The following is a 17,322-nucleotide window of genomic DNA, read 5'->3' on the forward strand; positions in this document are numbered from 1 at the left end:
GTGTGTGTGTGTGTGTGTGTGTGTGTGTGTGTGTGAGTGTGAGTGTGCGTGAGAGTGTGTGTGTGTGTGCGCGCGTGCGTGCTGTGTGCACATGGGAGGTCGCATCAAATTGTTAGATCTCTTGCAACTGGAGCTCCAGGGGTTTCTTAGCTGCCATGTGTGAGGTGGAAAAGAACCCAGGTCCTCTGGAAGACCAGCAAGTGCTCTTAACTGCTGAGCCCTCCTTCCAGGGCTCCGTAGGGCTGTTAGCATTATTAGCTTTCAGGATTTAGTGTGGATAAGAAGGAAACTTCTAGAACTAACCAATTACCCAACACACAAAAGAGTCCTGGCCATAGCTAGTCTTGAGTTAGCCAAGTGAGGGGCTTGGGTGTGGAATGTCAGGAGAAACCAGCTGTATCTAGAGTGAGCACCAGAGGTATCCCAGTGGCCGGAGGCGATTCACTGCTTCTGCAACTCTGTGTGGCTCTCCTGGTCCCACGGTACTGGAGATGGCAGATGGCCATGTTTCTGGGATGCTCCCAGCCTCTCTGGTGTGAAAGCAGAGAATGGATGTGCTAGCTTGGTGATATCCCGTCTCATGGACAGGGCAATTTTCCTGAGAGAGCAGAGAGAATCCTGGCCTTTGGTTCATTTAAAAATATTTGGAACACAAAGCAAGCAGGTGATAAGTCTCCTGGGACCTCAGAGATGGAGGTGACCAGCACTCTAAGGTGCTGGTCAGCGCTTTCCAGGAGGCCTGGCCCAGTGACACCTGCCTCTCTTCAGTGGCCTAGTTAGGACATCTCTATGGGGCAAACCGTAGGAAGACAGCCTGTGACTCGTTCCCTGAAGCACAGAGGCAGTCCTTTACAGGTTGAGAACATCTTCATTTAAGGCCTGGAAACCAACATGTGCCATGGGCAAGCCTGTTCCACAGGGGCTGGGTAAAAACCCCAAGCACAGCCCACGGCGCCTGCGGGGACAGTCAGAATGCAGGCTGGGTCGCTGTGGGTGGCAAGCCTGGCAGCAGGGGAAGGCTGACACCCACACCCACACTCTCTTCCTGCAGCAAGCCTGTAGAGGAAGTGGGGGCCAGCGTTTCCAAGCCTCTGTTAGAGGGCAGCCCGGGGCTTTGTGCTCTGTTATTAAGGGTTGTTATGTGACCACATAGAGCACTCAGTGCCGGAACCTCTTCTCTGCCCCCGCTATCCTCTGAAAGTGGTTCGGGATTTGAGATCATGAAAGGCCACAGCACTTCTCCTCTAGTGGCAATTCCTCCCGTCAGTAACACCTGTGGAGCCATTGTCTGCCCAGGCATGTCTGCCAGCGCTCAGCTCGTTTTGGGAACTGGGCAATACTATTCTGTTAGCAATGCATACAACAACCGGAGACCCTATTTATCTCCACAGTAGAGTGCATATCCATCCATCCCCACCTGTTTCCAGGCCCGCTTACTCCTAAAATAATCAAGGGCCCCTTTGGTGTCGTGTGGGTGCAGCCCATCTTCTGAAGCTCCTGGGTGTGGAGCCTTTTTCTCAGCCTCAGCTCCCTCCCATGGTCCCAGAGCCTGGGACGTGGCCCACCTTCCTCCTCTGTCCTCTGAACCTTGTAGCCCAGTCTGCTCCCTGGAGGTGAAACAGGATGCACAGTCACTTAATATGTAGCAGCCCCACTCTCTGGACTTCCTCCCTGCCCATCTGTAGGGTGCTGTAAACATGCTCATTTCCAGGCTTTTCCTCTCTTCCCTTCAGTCTTCCATGGGGAAGTCAAGGCTTTGTTTTTACTTGAATTGCTGCCCCCACCGTTGGTATGTATGTATGCAATGTACATGCATGTGTTCATAAGTGTTTGCACATGTGTGGGTGTTCCTGTATACATTCAGGTACACATGCATGTGTCTACATGGAAGCCCAATGTTGGCCTGGGTGTCTTCCTTGATCACTCACCACCATACACACGTATGTATTAAAATGGGTTCTCTCAGTTGATTCCAGAACTCCCTGATTCACCTAGTTAGCCCGCTCGCTCTAGGGATCCCCTGTCTCTGTGTCTTGCATGCTGGGGTCACAGGTGGGCTGCCATCCTCATCCTTCATTTACATAGGTGCCTGGGATCCAAACTCTGGTCCTCGTGCCTTCACGGCAGCTACTTTACTTTCTAACCACCTCCTCAGCCCTAGGCTGCTGTCATAGTGCTGATCATTCAGCCCTGCTTGGCCTGAGCCACTGTTAACTAGATGATGCCTTGGTGGGCAGGAGCAGGGTGTGATTCAAAGACTCAGGATGCGTTGTTTTTGTCTTCAAACCAAACCCGCCTGATATCCATAACAACCCCTCCTGATGCTTAGTGTTTGGAAACTTTTGCTGAAGAGCTGAGCAGGTGGAGTGGAGCTTTGTTTACGATAGTTCCTTCTCCCTGAGAGGACGACATAAACTCTATTTTGTCTCCATTTTAGGACCAGACCTGATTTTAAAAGAAAAGTCACCAGTTCCAGGAACTAGGCCATAGGTCACTAATTCCAGGAACAAGACCACAAAATCCCCTACCCAAGTACCAGCCTCGAGATAAACACAGGAATGGTCAGATATCCTTTCTCGGGATGGGGCATGGTGCTGGGCAGCCTTATCTCATCCACCTGGATGCAAGCCAATCAGGAATCAACCCTGGAAACTTTCCCGGCATCCACCAACGAGGTTTTAGATTACCTAGCCTTTGCTAGAATTCCCCTAGTTTTCTTTAAAAAGGCCTGTGCACCTTTGTCTGGGGTCGCCATTTTGTAAAATGGTTTCACCCTTGCATGCGGTTTTCTCAAAATAAAACACTCTTGCCAACTGCATATGTGTGAGGTGCTCTCCGTGCACCTCCGTAATTTCGGATTTAAGGTTCCCCTCCAACCCCCACAAACCACCTGGCTTGACCCTGAGATAGACCCACAGAGCCATACTTAAATCAGATTCTTTAATTTTACAGATCAATTTTCAGGAAATTCAGGGAGCGGAACTTGCTTCGGTGACATCTTGGGGATCCAGCCAGCAAATGCAGACTGTGGGGTCCCTGACTGGCTGTATGACAACGTCCGGAAGTTGAGCGTTATGGTGGGAAGGACGCTGGAACCAGGGACAGTCTAAACCCCTGATCTTTTGGTGATTACAATAGGAACATTTGTAGATGAAGAGCACCCTAAACAACTTAGTGAAGCTGACTATGTCACTCACTGTTTTCCTGACACTCGTGTTTCCCCCGGCGATGAGAAACCAAGTCAAACAAAAATCAAATTAAAAGCCAGTGTCTGCACCAAGTTCCCAGAGTGGAGATGGAGAAGCAGTGTGCACAGGAAGCATTTTCTGAAGGCAGAGACTCCGGAGTCAGAGCCTCAGCGAGGGCGGAACGGAGGGAAGAAAGTTCACTGGAGTCTGAGCTAGTAAGCTCTCTCCAGGGAGCTACCAACCAAGCGGCCTGGCGCGACCCAGATCCTGACCGCAGGCGAACTGCCCGAGGGAGCTGAGAGATGTTCTCCGCCCATCTGCTCAGTGCTGCAATGTCACCTCGCCTGGGACTCTTCCTGGATCCCCCCAGGCAGGGCTGTCCAGGGCCAGCACTGGCCTCCTTCCGTGATGGACGGATGTGCGCAGGTTGTGCTCAGCCTTTCCACTGTGTCCCCGGGGCAAGCGCCACATAGGGCATTTTCTGGGTCCCTTGAGGTCTACCAGAGCCCATCTCTGTGGGGCGCCCACCTGGCACAGAGGACGGAGACCCCTCTGCCCTGGGAGCCTGCGGGACAGGAGCTGCGACGGGAAAGCTCAGGCAAACCTGCGGGGAGCAGGAGGCCAGCCGCTCTGCTCAGGTGTGGGGGCGCCCGGCTACCTCCCATGCTGTTGCCACTGAGACCAAGTGGGCACGGCGCTGGACGCATCCCCGCCTGTGCATTTTACAGCCCCTGGTGCGGCTCCCTCTGTGCGCACCTGGGTATTGTTTTCATGGAGTTTGCTTTGCAAACCAGCTTTCAGCGGGCACGTGCCCACAGCGTGCTGCTTGAAGCTGGCCCCGGAAACAGACACAGCCAGAGTGGGCTTGGCGGGCGTGGATTTCAGGAGGGCCTGGCCACACCCCCCGGCGGCTATGGAAGTGTGCTTTGGCAGATGGGACAAGAAGGTGCTAGGGGCCTCTCTGCTCAGGGCAGAGGAGTGAAAGCATTAGAACAAGCGGGTTGTTCTGAGCCACGGCCCATCCACCTCTGCTCAGGCTGGCTGTGTGCACTGTCCAAATAGATTCCGCTGAAGTCGCTTCTAACTCTGTGTGTGTGTATGTATACATGTACGTATGAGTGTGTATATATGTGTGTATGTGTATCTATATGCACATGTATGTGTGTATGTGTGTGTGTGAGCGTGTGCATGAGCACATGTATGTGTGTGTGTTGCATGTGGAGGCCAGAGATTAGCATGTCTGCTGCTATCACTGTACATATAGGTGGGGTATATGTATGCTTTCCCATAGGTGTGAACATGCATGTGTCCTTGTGCGTATATTATCATACATGTGCCTTTAGTAAGCCAGTCTCAAAGCCAGACTCAGAATCACTTGGAGTCCCTGAGGCCCTGACCCTCTCTGAGGTTCAGCTAGAGGTTGGAGAACGGGGCCTTGATCTCTACAGACATCCAACAATAATCTTCTTGGGGCCTTAGTGCCTTCTGTGACCCCTGTCCCAGGTCAAGAGCAATGGTGAGAGAAAGCAGCCCCGATCCCCATCTAGATATTAGCAGATATGAAAGCAAAGAGGCCCTCCCTAGAAGAGGACTCCAGAAGCAATGGCTCTGGCCTCCAAGAGAAAACAGCCCTACTCAGGGACTTAACCCGCCTTGAGGAGTCACAGATCCCCCAGAATGGCAACCACTGCACTAGATAGCCACCTGCAGCGTTCCCTGAAGCCAGGGTCTATCTCAGGGTCAAGCCCACAGCCAGGTGGTTTGCGGGGGTTGGAGGTGAACCTTAAATCCGAAATCACCGCACGGAGAGCACCACCCACATGGTGGTGCTTGGCAAGAGTGTTTTATTTGAAAAAAACCTGCATGCAAGGGTGAAACCATTTTACAAAATGGCGACCCCAGACAAAGGTGCACAGGCCTTTTTATAGGAAACTAGGGGAATTCTAGCAAAGCTTAGGTAATCTAAAGCCTCGTTCATTGGTGGGTGGCGGGAGAGTTTCCTCCCTTCCTCTGAAGTGGGAGGCCTAGCAGTGTTGGGGTCACTGGACTTCCCTATGTGGGCCAAAGCCTTTCAAGGAGGACAGCACAGAGATGGTGGCCTGCCATTCGAACCCTTTTCTAGCGTCTTAAATACTGTGTGAACCAGAGGCTTTCCTCTAAGATGAGTAGGAACACGGAGGTTCTTAATGATTAGGAGAGGTGGCAGTAGGGAAGAGCATGATAGTGGACAGCTGCTGGGAGCTGGGAAAGCTTGGTCAAGCTTCTCCTTGGTGACCGCCTTTCTTACTTTCCTCCTCACTGACAATGCACCACAGAAGCTCCTCGAGGGAGGCAGGATTTCTATTGCTGTAGTTTCAGAGGATGTCAGTTGGCTACAGTGGAAAGGCACATCAGTTGGAGTGGTTGTTCCAGGACTATAAGGTAACACGTCAGCGTGCAGAAAGTCCAGGCTGGGACCAGAAGTGGATGCTGCCTTCAAGGGCCACCCCTAGTAACCCACCTCTGTTAGCCAGATCACAATTCTAAAGGTCCCCAAAACAGTACTATGTTCGGGGCCAAGTGTCCAGACATCTCACAGCCAAACTATAATAGTTACCACCTTTGCTCCTGGTAGGTTCTAGGACATCCTTGGGGGAGATGGCTGAGGAGAGGTTTCTGACTCTCAGGGCCTCTTGATCTTACTTGTGTTCCACTTGGTTGCCATAGTGATGGACCCCTTTCCTGGTCCACTATACACAGGATCTAATTAAGACAACTGAGGCCATAGCTTGTGAAATGTTTGTGTCTCCATGTAACTCCCATGCTCTAAACACCCCCTCCGAGCCTCTCTGACAGTAGGTTTTCTGGATGTGTGCCGTCTCTTTGCAGGTTCCTCGATGGGGGAGATTCAGATGTGTCTCTGTGTTGCTCCCAATGCTAGTGGGCACAAGAGAGGTGCTCCCCACTAAGAATGACGGAAGCAACCCTGAGCAGTTTTGGGCCTGGAGCGCAGTCCGGCCTGAGTGACTGTCATGGGACCAGTCAGGAACAGTTTACCTTCTGTGCACAAGGCATTGGGCATTCCCTCTCAGCTGTGACGATGCCCACTTTGCTGCTATTACCATCCCTCCAGGGAAGCCTTTCTAGTCCACACACACTTGGGCACTCTTGCTTTCCTGACTCTGCCTACATACCCTCATATCTAATTCCCTCCCTTGACTAGATCTTACCTTTTCAAAGTGATCAGAATTCCAAGCACATAACCCTGGGTGACAGGCAAGAAGGGGCCTTCCTTTTAGCCCTGGAAGAAGCATCAGCGGAGTCCAGTCTTCAGAAGGTTTCCGTACCCAGCACTTTCTTAGTTGCTAGCAGCTGCAGATGTGCTCTAGAACTGAATCCCAGAAGCCTCCTGGTGAGCCTAGCCATTTCTGGCAAATCTTGCTACTCCTAGTGTTCTAGTCCCTGTCAGAGGCCTCACAGTTCCTGGAGGGGGGACACCTGTGTGTTTTGACACCTGTGGCCCTTGTGGTCCAAGTCAAGCCACGTTAGGTTGTCTCCGTGCATTCCACTTTTCAATGGCAAGCAGCCTCCACGGCCTCTAAAGTTTCTTCTGACTCAGAGGCTTTCCCGTGCTCTTGTCTGTGGATGGGTTTGCAGTGGGATCTTTTAGGGTGGTAGATTTCAGAAGCCTGGACTTAAGTCTCTGGAGTGCATGTCTGTTCTGTCTATAAACACATCCCGGTGAGTCCATTTTTTATGCTCTAGATCCTCCCTAGTCACAGGAAGGTTCTTCCCAAACACTAAAAACTTTGGTGCTTTTGTCAGTGACCTTCTCCTCCTGTCTCTCCGTAGTGGAGTCATAGAGGGGCATTTTTCCCTCCTTCACTTGCTCATGGCCCATTAGTGGCAAGAGCTGTTCCATTATCTGAGCCGTGATGAGCTCACTAGCTGGAAAGAGAAGGCCCGTGGGGGCGATTTAATTTCAAATTCAATGGCCCAGTTATTCTAGTGGACTTTAGTCTAGACCCCAGGGTCCACAGAGGTGGGTGTACCCCGGCTACCAGAGGTACCTGGGCTGGTGTGGAGGAAGAACAGAGGCAGGGAGGGCGGAGGAACAGGAGGGAAGATGGAGAAGTCCCACTGCAAAGCAGAACTGCTGTCTTCCCTCCTCCTGACCTGGCTCAGCCGCAGTTCCTGCGTGCTCTGTGGTCTGCGGTTTCACACTAATCACACTCCCCCAGCTTTTAGACCTAATTCAAAAGGTTCTGCAGCAAAAGTTTGGTTTGACCATGGGTAGCGCAGTGGCCTACTTGTGCATGGTAATAGGTGCTTTAGTCTGCTGCAGGTACCAGATAGCCAAGGGGCATGGGTGGCTATGTTAGGACAGCCCTTACACAAAACAACAGGCCTGCCAGTGTGTCTTGTCAAATGCGTAGCTGATTACTCATTTGTTCATCTCTGAACTAATTTAGCCTCTCAGCCTACACACACACCCCTTCCACAGGCTTCCATCATAGGCTCTGAATTTGTGAACACGGAACTGCCCCTTTTCTCTCCCAAGGTCAAAGTCCTCACTCACCCGAGGCGCTCACTGCTGTTCTGTTAGTTATTTTCCAGCTTCTAGCGTCATCGAGGTGTGTTCAAATGTCTTCCAGCCACAGCCTGGCTCTGCTTGACCCTTCCTGCCCTCCTCTGGTATCCCTTTCCCCTCCAATCAGGGTCTTTACTCACACTGACCTCCTCTGCTTCTTTGTGCTTACTTAACCCTTTCCTGCCTCAGGGCTTTTGCACTTGTGTCTTCTAGTGGGAACAACATTTGTTTTTCTTGCCCTTTCCATCGCTGGCTATCTCTCTGGGTCTGGCATAAACTTCCCCATTTCAGAAAAGCCTGCCGTGTCAGTGAGGGTCTACGGAGAACACAGCGAGCAAGGTGCTCATCTGTTTATATCAATATTATCCATCTGCCTATGGGATGGACATTGTATTCCCCTGGGCTGGGTGACATCAGGCAGGGCGTGGATATAACGGACTTTTAGTGTCTCACTCCCATTCCCTGCTCCAGCTTCTTCTCACCCCTCCTCCCTCCTATTGGTCCCTTTTACTCCCGTAGACAATGTCTGCTTGCTACTTTTGTGCTATCTGCACATATATAATCCCGTGTTTCAGCATAACATTTACAATATTTGTCTTTTTGAGACTGTTTTGATTCACCCGTATGATGGTCTACAGCCGTGTTTGTTTCCTGCAAGTGGAATTTTTTTCTTATAGCTAAACAATTCCGGCGTGTATGGATGCCTTTTCTTTATCTGTTCCTCCCTTGTTGGGCACCTAGGTTGGTTCCGGGACTTCGCTGCTGGGAATAGTGCTGCAGTAAACATGGATGTGCAAATAGCTCTGTGATGCACTGATGCGGAGTCTTTTGGGTAAATACTGAAGGTTGATTTACATTTGTTCAGAATTGCTTGGTAAATAACGCCCTTGATGAAGGAGGAAGAATGAATGAAAAGTGTGGTAGGGAAGAACCTGGGGACTCCCCCAGCTGCAGGCCACGCTCACTCACACTGCTGGGTGTAGATGGTTCCTTCGCAGGCTTCCATGTTCCTCAAAATGTCACCTTCCCCAAAGACATGTCCATGTAGGTCAAACTCCTGAGTCCCAGATTCTTGCTTCCTCAGCTTAATCATCACCGTAATTTTAAAAACTCTCTTCGGTGCGGTGGTTAATGATGATCAGTGTGACGGGATTTCAACTCACTGAGGTATAGACCCAACCCTGGGTAAGTCTGGGAGGGAGGGGAGTTTCTGTGTGTGTGTGGTATATCCCTCCATCACTTTCCACTTTACCTTTTCAGACAGTGTCTCACTGAGCTTGAAGCGGTCCATTGGCTGTCCATAAACCTGAGGGATCCTCCCGTCTTTCTCCACAGCACTGGGTAAGAGCGCACGCTGCCACCTGCAGGTGCTAGGGATCCGAACGCCATCTCCCCCTGCCTGAGAGAGTATTTCCGGAGATCAATTTCTGTGGAGAGTCCCTTCCTGAGGTGGGTGGCAGCAGCTCATGGGCTGGTAGTCCAGAGACAATATAAAGGGGCAGGTAGAAGAAAGCTGAAGACCAGCGCTCTCTCTCTGTGTTCCCTGGCCCCTGGTTAAACACGCGGTGAGCTGTTCTGACAGGCTGAGCCTTCTAAAACCATCTGCCTAATATGTCTCCTCTCCCTTGAGGTATTTATATCATGTATTTTATCACAGACACATAAAAATAATACAAGCTGGGGGGGGGGCTCCATTTCTCTCAGAGTCTTGCTTCCTGTCCATAGCTTTTCTCCTAAGCAGCAGTTAGATCGGCACCAAGCAGAGTTTTATGGGATGAATTGGACCTTTCCAGAATTCATATCCAGAAGTCCTGATCACTCACACCTTAGATATAGTTGCATTTGAAGACAGACCCTCACAGGTGTGGTTGACTTATCATGAACGAGCTATAAAGAAATCATAAGATACGTCGTTAGGCTGAAACCTAATTCCTGACTGCTGTTCTTACAGGGAGGTGGTACATTGTTTAAGCAACCCTTAATGCATGGGTTTTCTGATCGATTTAAATTCCACCCAGTCAAGGGAACCTTCACTGACTCATCCGCAGCCTCACTCCCTGCAGACAACATACTCTTTCCATGTTCTTGGTTTACCTGGTAGAGTTTCCCCAGTGTGTCCTCACGAGTCTGAGGTGCTTGTGGAAGTAAGATCTTGGGGTTTGTGGTGCTAATGGCTGTACTGCTGGTGCCTTGTGCCTGGCCTGGTATCTAGAAGAATTTGTCATGTGTCCAGCAGAATAAGCAAAGGAGCACATCTGAAAACACCACAGGAGGGTCTCCGGAGCTAGAGGCCTGCTCACCTCGTGCGAACTGCCTCTGCTGCAGAAGCAGAGGACACGGGGCACCGGGCATGGAGCATGGAGCATGGGGCAGGACCCTAACCCCTGCATCTTCCATCCTTTGCACTGTGAATGGTTCGGGAGTAAACGGAAGGTAGGGTTTTAGAGTACTGAAGGGAAAGGTAGCGTGGATTCCGTCATTTGCTCGGATTTGTCTTCAGTGAAGTGACTCTGGAAAAGATAGAGACAAGGTGTTAGTGGAGGTGGAGTGTGGAGAGAGACTGACAGGAAGTTAGGTCACGGTGGGACCATCATCCTCACCCACAGCTCATGCTCCCCAGAGCCTCTGTGGGTGTACTGTCAGGCTGCTCTTATGTGGTAGCTACTGAATAAGGGACAGATGGAGGGGGAATTCCAGAGGTTGCCACAGGCACCTCAGGGGAAGTCTGCTAACGCCAGGTTTTCCCCTGTCATGTTTTATCCTTTCACTGAGGGCGAGGGGAACACCGCACTTCCTCTGAGTGTGATGAAAAACACATTCTTCAGTCCTCCTTGGCCTCCTCCCTTGTTTTTCTCTTCCTTTCTTACTGGTTTCCTTTATATCCTCTTTTACACTTCCTCTTCAGCCTAGAAATCCCGCTGGATCGATGCTGCTCAGCCTCACAGATGTGCGCATGCGGGCTGGCTCAGTTCCTGTTCTGGGGAAGCTGGTTGGGGATTCTGAAGCGGTCTGGGTTTTTCTGCTGCAGCTGAAGGCTGACCGTGGACTCGTTGTACACATCCATATGGATTGAGAGAAGAACGTGGGTGTGGGAGAGAGGAATGAAACTGTGGAGTAGGAAGGATGGGTGGTGCCGATGGCAGGGAGGAGACTGAGGCAGGACGCTTTGCTAGTGCCTGTGCTAGGAATTTCCTTAGGCCTTTTGTATCAATTTCCTTGGCTCTTCATCCCCTCCTCCTTTGCCATGGATGCTTCTAATATATATATTAGAATTATATATATATATATATATATATATATATATATATATATATATATATATATATAATTTATTATACTACATGGGTTTTGATGTTGGGGGCACAAAGGTCTTTCTACCCACAGATCACTAGGGAAACCAGGAATGTTAAACATGCAGGGTCCCAGAGGCCTTTCCAAATGGAGGAAATAAAATACCTGTTTTCCTGCCTGGAAAGCTGGAAGTAGGTATTGTTAAGGACCTGGTGACATTTTTTGCTATCTGTGGGGCAGACAGACCTGCCCCAAATTCCTCAGGATGTTTATCCCAGACTCTCCATCCCTAGGCCTTTATCTTTAGTTCCCAGTTAACAGTACCCATTTTTAAGGGGCTATCACATGGGTTTTATGGCTGACCTCTATGCTAACTCAGTCAGAGACCACATTGGATTCTAGGCCCTTTAGGTATGAAACCCATCCTTGTCACATATACTTTGCAACCTCTTCATGGTTTGCTTCTGTGTCCCCTTCATTCGTTCTGCATTTTTAAGGAATCATTGTCTATATATTGATATGCTGTATGTTTCATTGTGCATATGAGCTAACTCCTATTCATATGAACCCCACTGACCTTCACTGATGCTCATCTCTCCTTTCCTCAGCCCCTGCCTCTCCAACCAGTCTCCCTGCTATTCTTAACGTCACACATATAGAGAAAACATAATGTCTTCTTTCAGTTAAGCTGGTCTGAGCTCATCTCTCCTGAAAGAGATCAAACTCATTTGCAACCCTTCCTTCCCCTCCTTCCGCCCTCCTACCTTCTGCTCCCTCCCTCCTTTTCCTACCATTCGTTTCTAGACTGAAGTGCCCTGTGCTGGGACAGAGAGTCCCAGACAGCGGTGCTGGGCTTGTTCTGGAGCTCTGGCATTTGCTGCCAGGAAAGCCTCCTCCTCATGTCTGCCCGGTCTCCCTGGTTTCCGAGAAGGCCTGCCCCCAAGCCCGGCTCAGTGTCCTTGAGGGCACCAGCGCGCTGTGCTTGTGTTCCCGAATTCAATGCCAACCCCCTCACAATGGAATCAGCGCATGTTTTTATATACAGGGCCATTCATTGTCACCTACATTTTTATATGTAAGGCTCTTCCCCAACAGGCCCTGAAAGGGATGTTCAACCCCACGGAAGGTTTCATTGTCCTCTCCAGGTACGAGTGACACAGCATGCATGTGCGTATCCGTGTCACACATTGAACTGAATCACAGCACAGTGCTAATGAAAGGGGGGAGAAGAAAGCCCTTTAAAACACGTTGTTTGATCAGAATTTCTCAACCCTGACTTCATGTTTGTTAATCCTTCTGGAAGAGAAATGCTACAGTAATGACTAAAGCATGCTGAGTGTAGCCTCGCTTTATTGAAAATGTTTTTTTTTTAAGGAGTCTAATTTGAACAGCAACATCAGCTGGCCTCACTTTAATTACAGTCTTCCATTTCTATTGGTAGTTGTATCAAGCTCAGGAGAGTCAGGGGGGTGCAGGAAGGGTGGGGGACAGGCAGGGGAGGTCTTTCTCAGATGATTTCAGCCGCTTTTATGTAGATATGGATGTGTTTTTTTTTTCTTTCCTTTTAAATGAGCTAACATTTAACATACAGAGTGAGCAGCTGGGTTTCCAGAGCGGAGCTTGGAGTGAAAATACATCCTGTCTCTGTGTGTGTATGGTTTTTTTTTCTCCCATGACAAACTTTCCCCTGGTTGCTGTTGTTTGTTCTCTTGTCCTTCCTGTGGCCGCTGCTGGCCTGCTGAGTTAGGAGAACCCGAGTGCCACACAAATGGAATAATCAGGGATGCAAGCAGCTGATGGCTTCAGCTGGTCACAGAGCTGTGTGCTGCTGGCGTCTACCGCTTTTCCCCAGTGTGCTCTGTCCCACTGGTCACCTGCCTCTCTGCATAGCCCTGTGTTTGGGATGCGGTGGCCAGCGCAGTGACAATAGGCTCTATCCACTGGATATTCACCATCTCTCACCCCCTGTCCCCAGCGCTGGTTAGTTTTACCCTTCCCCAACTTGGAAACTACTTTAAATAGTCCCTTTGCACATAGTGCTGGTGAGCAGAGAACCCACAGACTTTGTGGGGAGACAGACAGAGGATTACATCACAGCAAGCTACTTGGAGATCAGGTCGTGTTTTACTTCTGTCATTCTCCCCAGGAGTGTTCCTGAGGTTCCCTGCCCCCAGAAAGTGCTCAGCCCACCTGGCTTGTGCTCTCCTCTTCCAGGCAGAGCAGAATGCTTTTCCAGTGTCTCCTCCCCAAAAAAACCTCACCAAACCTCACAGGAAAACAAAGGTTGTTGGGTTTACTAGGCTGGCTTTTTGTAAAAGGCAATTTAACGGTTTTCTTTCACATCTCACTGTAGTTATATCAGTCAGCGTGACTGACAAATCACAACAGTTCTTATGCCTGGTACATGCTTGCCATTCTAGGACTTGGGAGGATAAGGGGAAGGGTCAGCCTGGGCTACATAGTAAGATCCTATCTGAGGATGTGTCTTGATAAGAGTTTGACCTCCCTAGCATGTGCAAGTCCTGGGCTCAGTCTGAACACAGACACAAATTTCTTCAAAAGAGGCATCTCTGCTGAAGAGAAATAACTGGAAAGCATTTTGTTCTCCATTATTGAATTTTTAATTGGTGGTTGTAAATGTCATGTCACATTTAACATCTATTTAATATCTTTTTCCTTTGGGTTCTATACTGTATTGGCCATTAATTATTTCAGAAAATTCCTCTCGCCTGTCTCTGGATGCTGAGCCCTGGTGGGGAAAGCTGGTTGAGCAGAAAGGTTCCTGGTAGGAAATAAGATGTGTTTCTGGCTCGTACCCAGGCTCTAGTCCACCTGCCTCCTACGTAGCTTCACCTTCTGCCCAGCGCTCTCTAGAAGTAGTCCTGTATTGCTTAACCCGGTGAACAAGACCTTCCAATATGGCGTCCCCTGAAATTTGATGTTTTGCTTCTTCCCATTTCTCTGCCTGTTAGCCGAGCCAGGCATTAACTCCTCTAGAACATTTCCTTATAGTGCCTTTAGGGGAGTGGCCTTTGGTATAGATGCTTAGATTGTTGGCTTCTAGTGCTCTCTTAGGTCTTGTAATATCTGAACAAACTCCTTTTCTCACATCTGCAGCACCTGTGGAGGGACAATTTCTTGGTCTGTTTCTGCTGCTCATAACACAACACCACAGACTGGGGAAGTGTCAGCTTGAGGCCTGACATCTGGCACAGCTGGAGAACCTGCCTCATCTCAGACTCACACCCATCCCACCTCTGGTTTCTCCAGCAGGAGGGTGGGTTCAAAAGTCACCATGGGCACCTTTGGGTCTCATTGATGAACGGTTCAGCTCTTCAGCCCTGCGGCCTGGTGTTTTCTGACAGTTCTGTGTCTTCCTGAGCATTAAGGAGTGTTTCCCAGGATACATGCATGTCAATGCTAATGCCATCTTACCCCAGTGTTGACAGCAGTAACCTAAAGAAAGTGGTAAGCAAGGTAAATTGGCCCCTGTGCTGTGGGCTGGAGGGACAGGGAAAGCTTCCCCCATCTCCACTCCATTTAAGGGTAGATCCTAACTAACCTCTCTTGTTTCTAAGACCTGAGTTCATAACAGGGTTCTCTTCATTACAAGTTTCTCTGGCTTCTTCTTTCTCCTCCTCCTCCTAATCACCCAGGATCTGCAGGATCTGGAAGGTCCTCAGGCAACTCATGGAGCCTCAGGGTGTTTGTTAACAGTGTCAGGTTTTTTTTTGTTTTTTTTTTTTCCCTAAACAAAACCTTGCTAGAGCCTTGAGCCTGCCTCTGCCCCTGCTCCTGCCTGACCACACGGCTCTCCAACTTCATAGCCTTTTCACCCTTTCTTCCAGGCAGGAAGATATTTATTTATTGTTATTTTATATTTTGAAATTTTATTTTTTTTTATGTGTATGGGTATTTTGTCTGAATGTCTGTGTGCGGGGCCACCATGTATGTGCAGTGCCTGTGGAGGCCAGAAGAGGGCGTCAGAACCCATGAAACTGGAGTTAAAGATGGTTGTGAGCTGCCATGTGGGTTCTGGGAACTGAACCCAGCTCCTCTGGAAGAGCAGACAGTGCTTTTAACTTCCGGGCTGTCTGTCTCTCCCGACCAGCAGCAAGCAATTTAACTTGCATTTTCTTATCTGCTCTTGCCCACTAGGACTAGATAGATGGTTGTAAGCCTGAGCCACTCACACCCATAAGATAAAACCTAAGCACCTAGCTTGATAATATGTGGACATGAGGCCATGGAACAGTAATTGGATCATGGCAGGACCCTCATGGATGGAATTAGTGCCCTTATGAAAAGAGACGCAGGAGAGATGACCTCTCTGACCGCCACATGAAGATGAAATCAAAGGGTTGCATTTGTATGCCTGGAGTTGGCCCTCACCAGAAATCAGTTCAACTCAAATTTCATTGTGAACTTCTAGACCCCAAGAGCGTGAGATAATATGGTTTAAACGTGAAATGCCCCTCGCCCAGGCTCACGGTTTTGAACCCTGGTTGGAGGTATTGTTTCGGGCAGTTGTGGGATCTTTAGGGATATGCGAATGGGTTGCATCAGACGTGAGCTTGGGGCTTGGTTGCGCAATCTTCAGGAGGTGGAGCTTCGCTGGCGGAAGTAGGTTGCTGGGGGTGGGGGTCATAAGGCCTAGAGCAGCGGTTCTCGGCCTCCTTAACGCTCCGCTCCGACCCCCTAATACAGCCCCTCAGGTGCTGACCCCAACCATAAAGTTATTTTAGTTGGTACTTCATAACTGTAACTTAGCTACTGCTATGAATTGTAATGCAAACACCTGTGCTTTCCGATGGACTCAGGCGACCCCTGTGAAAGGTTTGTTCGAACCCTAGAGTGGTCACGACCCACGGGCTGCGAACCCCTGGGTGAGAGGCTCGCTTTGCTCCTGCGGGGCTCTCTGCTTCCTGCTGAGCCAGTAGGGTTTCCTCACCATATAGCAAAGGGTAACCCAAAGCAAATTCTCCTTTGATTTGTGTTAGCTAGAATTCACTGTGAGGAGAAATGCAGCTGATGAAGACGAAGACAGTTTAGTCACCTGGTTCTCGTCATCTTGGCACATTAAGCCCAAATTGGTCAATTGTTCATCGCGGCGACCAAAGCAGCTACGAGGACGCCTCCAGGGAAGGGATTATTTCCTTGGCTCCAAGGTTTCTGCCCACAGTCTGTGGCTTTGTTGCTTCTGGGCCCATGGTGAGGCAGACATCACAGGGGTGGGAGGATGTGGCAGAGGCCCCTGGCCTCTTCTCATGGCAGACACGAAGCAAAGACGGAGGGAGGGTAGAGGGAGCTGGGACACGATCCAGTCCTCCAGGAAGCACCTCCAGGAACCTGCTGCCCCCAACTTATCTTGCCTTCCATCCCAGACCTTATAGAGCCTCCCTAAATAGCTACCCTTCAATGCATGGCAGCCATTTTATACCTAAACCCTAACTAACCCCAGCTGCCTGAGACATTGTCAATGCCTGAAGCTTTACTGGCAGAAGAGGAGGATTCATAATGACCCCCACTCCAGCGGATTCTGGACACCCTCCCCCCCATTAAAGAGCCTACTTTCCAGCACTGTTGTCGTGTTGATGGATAACTTTATAATACGTCACCCATGGAGAGCACATTCAAACCCTAGCTCTGCTTTTTCACAAGGTCCTTTCTCCTGACCCACCTACAACCCTAGGTGCCACTAGAAACTGAGACATTTCAAGTGTCCTCAGTCCTTGTGTGAGCCTTTGGCACTCTGGGTATGGTCTTAAGCCCTGGAGGAGGGAGGAGCAGGGCTGAGAACTTCCTGATACATCCCAGACTGTCAGGGCTCAGTCATCTGCTCTAGCGCTTCACTGGCGAGGCAGTGTGACATTGTTATGCTGTGTGAGTGATGGACAGCCTCCTTTAGTATTGAGATTGGGTTTGGAATTACCTGGGAGACATACCTGTGGGTGTGTCTCTGAGGGCATTTTCAGAGAGCTTTAACAGAGAAGAGAACACCCACCCCAAATGTGGGTGGTTCTGTCCACGTGGTTCATGTCCACGGACCATGAACTAGGGCCCAAGACTAGATAAAAAGAAGCTGTGTGATGGAAACTGGGCGGAGACTCAGTGTAGTTTTTTCTTCATGCCTCACCTTACCTGTTCATCTGTGGAGCAGAGAGCCAGGCACATGCTGGGCCTACATACAGAAAGCTTTGCAGCATCCCAGGGTGGCCAGGTGTGTGCTGGGTTTCCATACAAAGCATTCAAGCATCCCCGAGGTGGCCTCGC

At 49.9% G+C, this 17,322-nt stretch overlaps 1 long non-coding RNA gene across 6 annotated transcripts; it reads left to right on the top strand.

The window, feature by feature from the left end:
* The first annotated feature begins 7,759 nt into the window (after positions 1–7,759).
* LOC129666559 (uncharacterized) lies at positions 7,760–16,629 on the top strand. 6 transcript variants are annotated; one of them, XR_008718605.1, is made up of 6 exons: positions 7,760–7,801; positions 8,500–8,590; positions 8,843–8,925; positions 9,019–9,099; positions 14,167–14,526; positions 16,050–16,629. It is a non-coding gene; the product is annotated as an uncharacterized LOC129666559 (long non-coding RNA). The 6 variants fall into 6 exon arrangements; XR_008718603.1 differs by lacking the exon at positions 8,843–8,925; XR_008718608.1 differs by lacking the exon at positions 8,843–8,925 and having other exon boundaries at positions 16,054–16,629.
* Positions 16,630–17,322: the final 693 nt, after the last annotated feature.

The sequence above is a fragment of the Psammomys obesus genome, unplaced genomic scaffold (assembly GCF_907164565.1).
Source record: "Psammomys obesus unplaced genomic scaffold, mPsaObe1.curated_primary_1811, whole genome shotgun sequence".
Taxonomy (NCBI): Eukaryota; Metazoa; Chordata; class Mammalia; order Rodentia; family Muridae; genus Psammomys; species Psammomys obesus.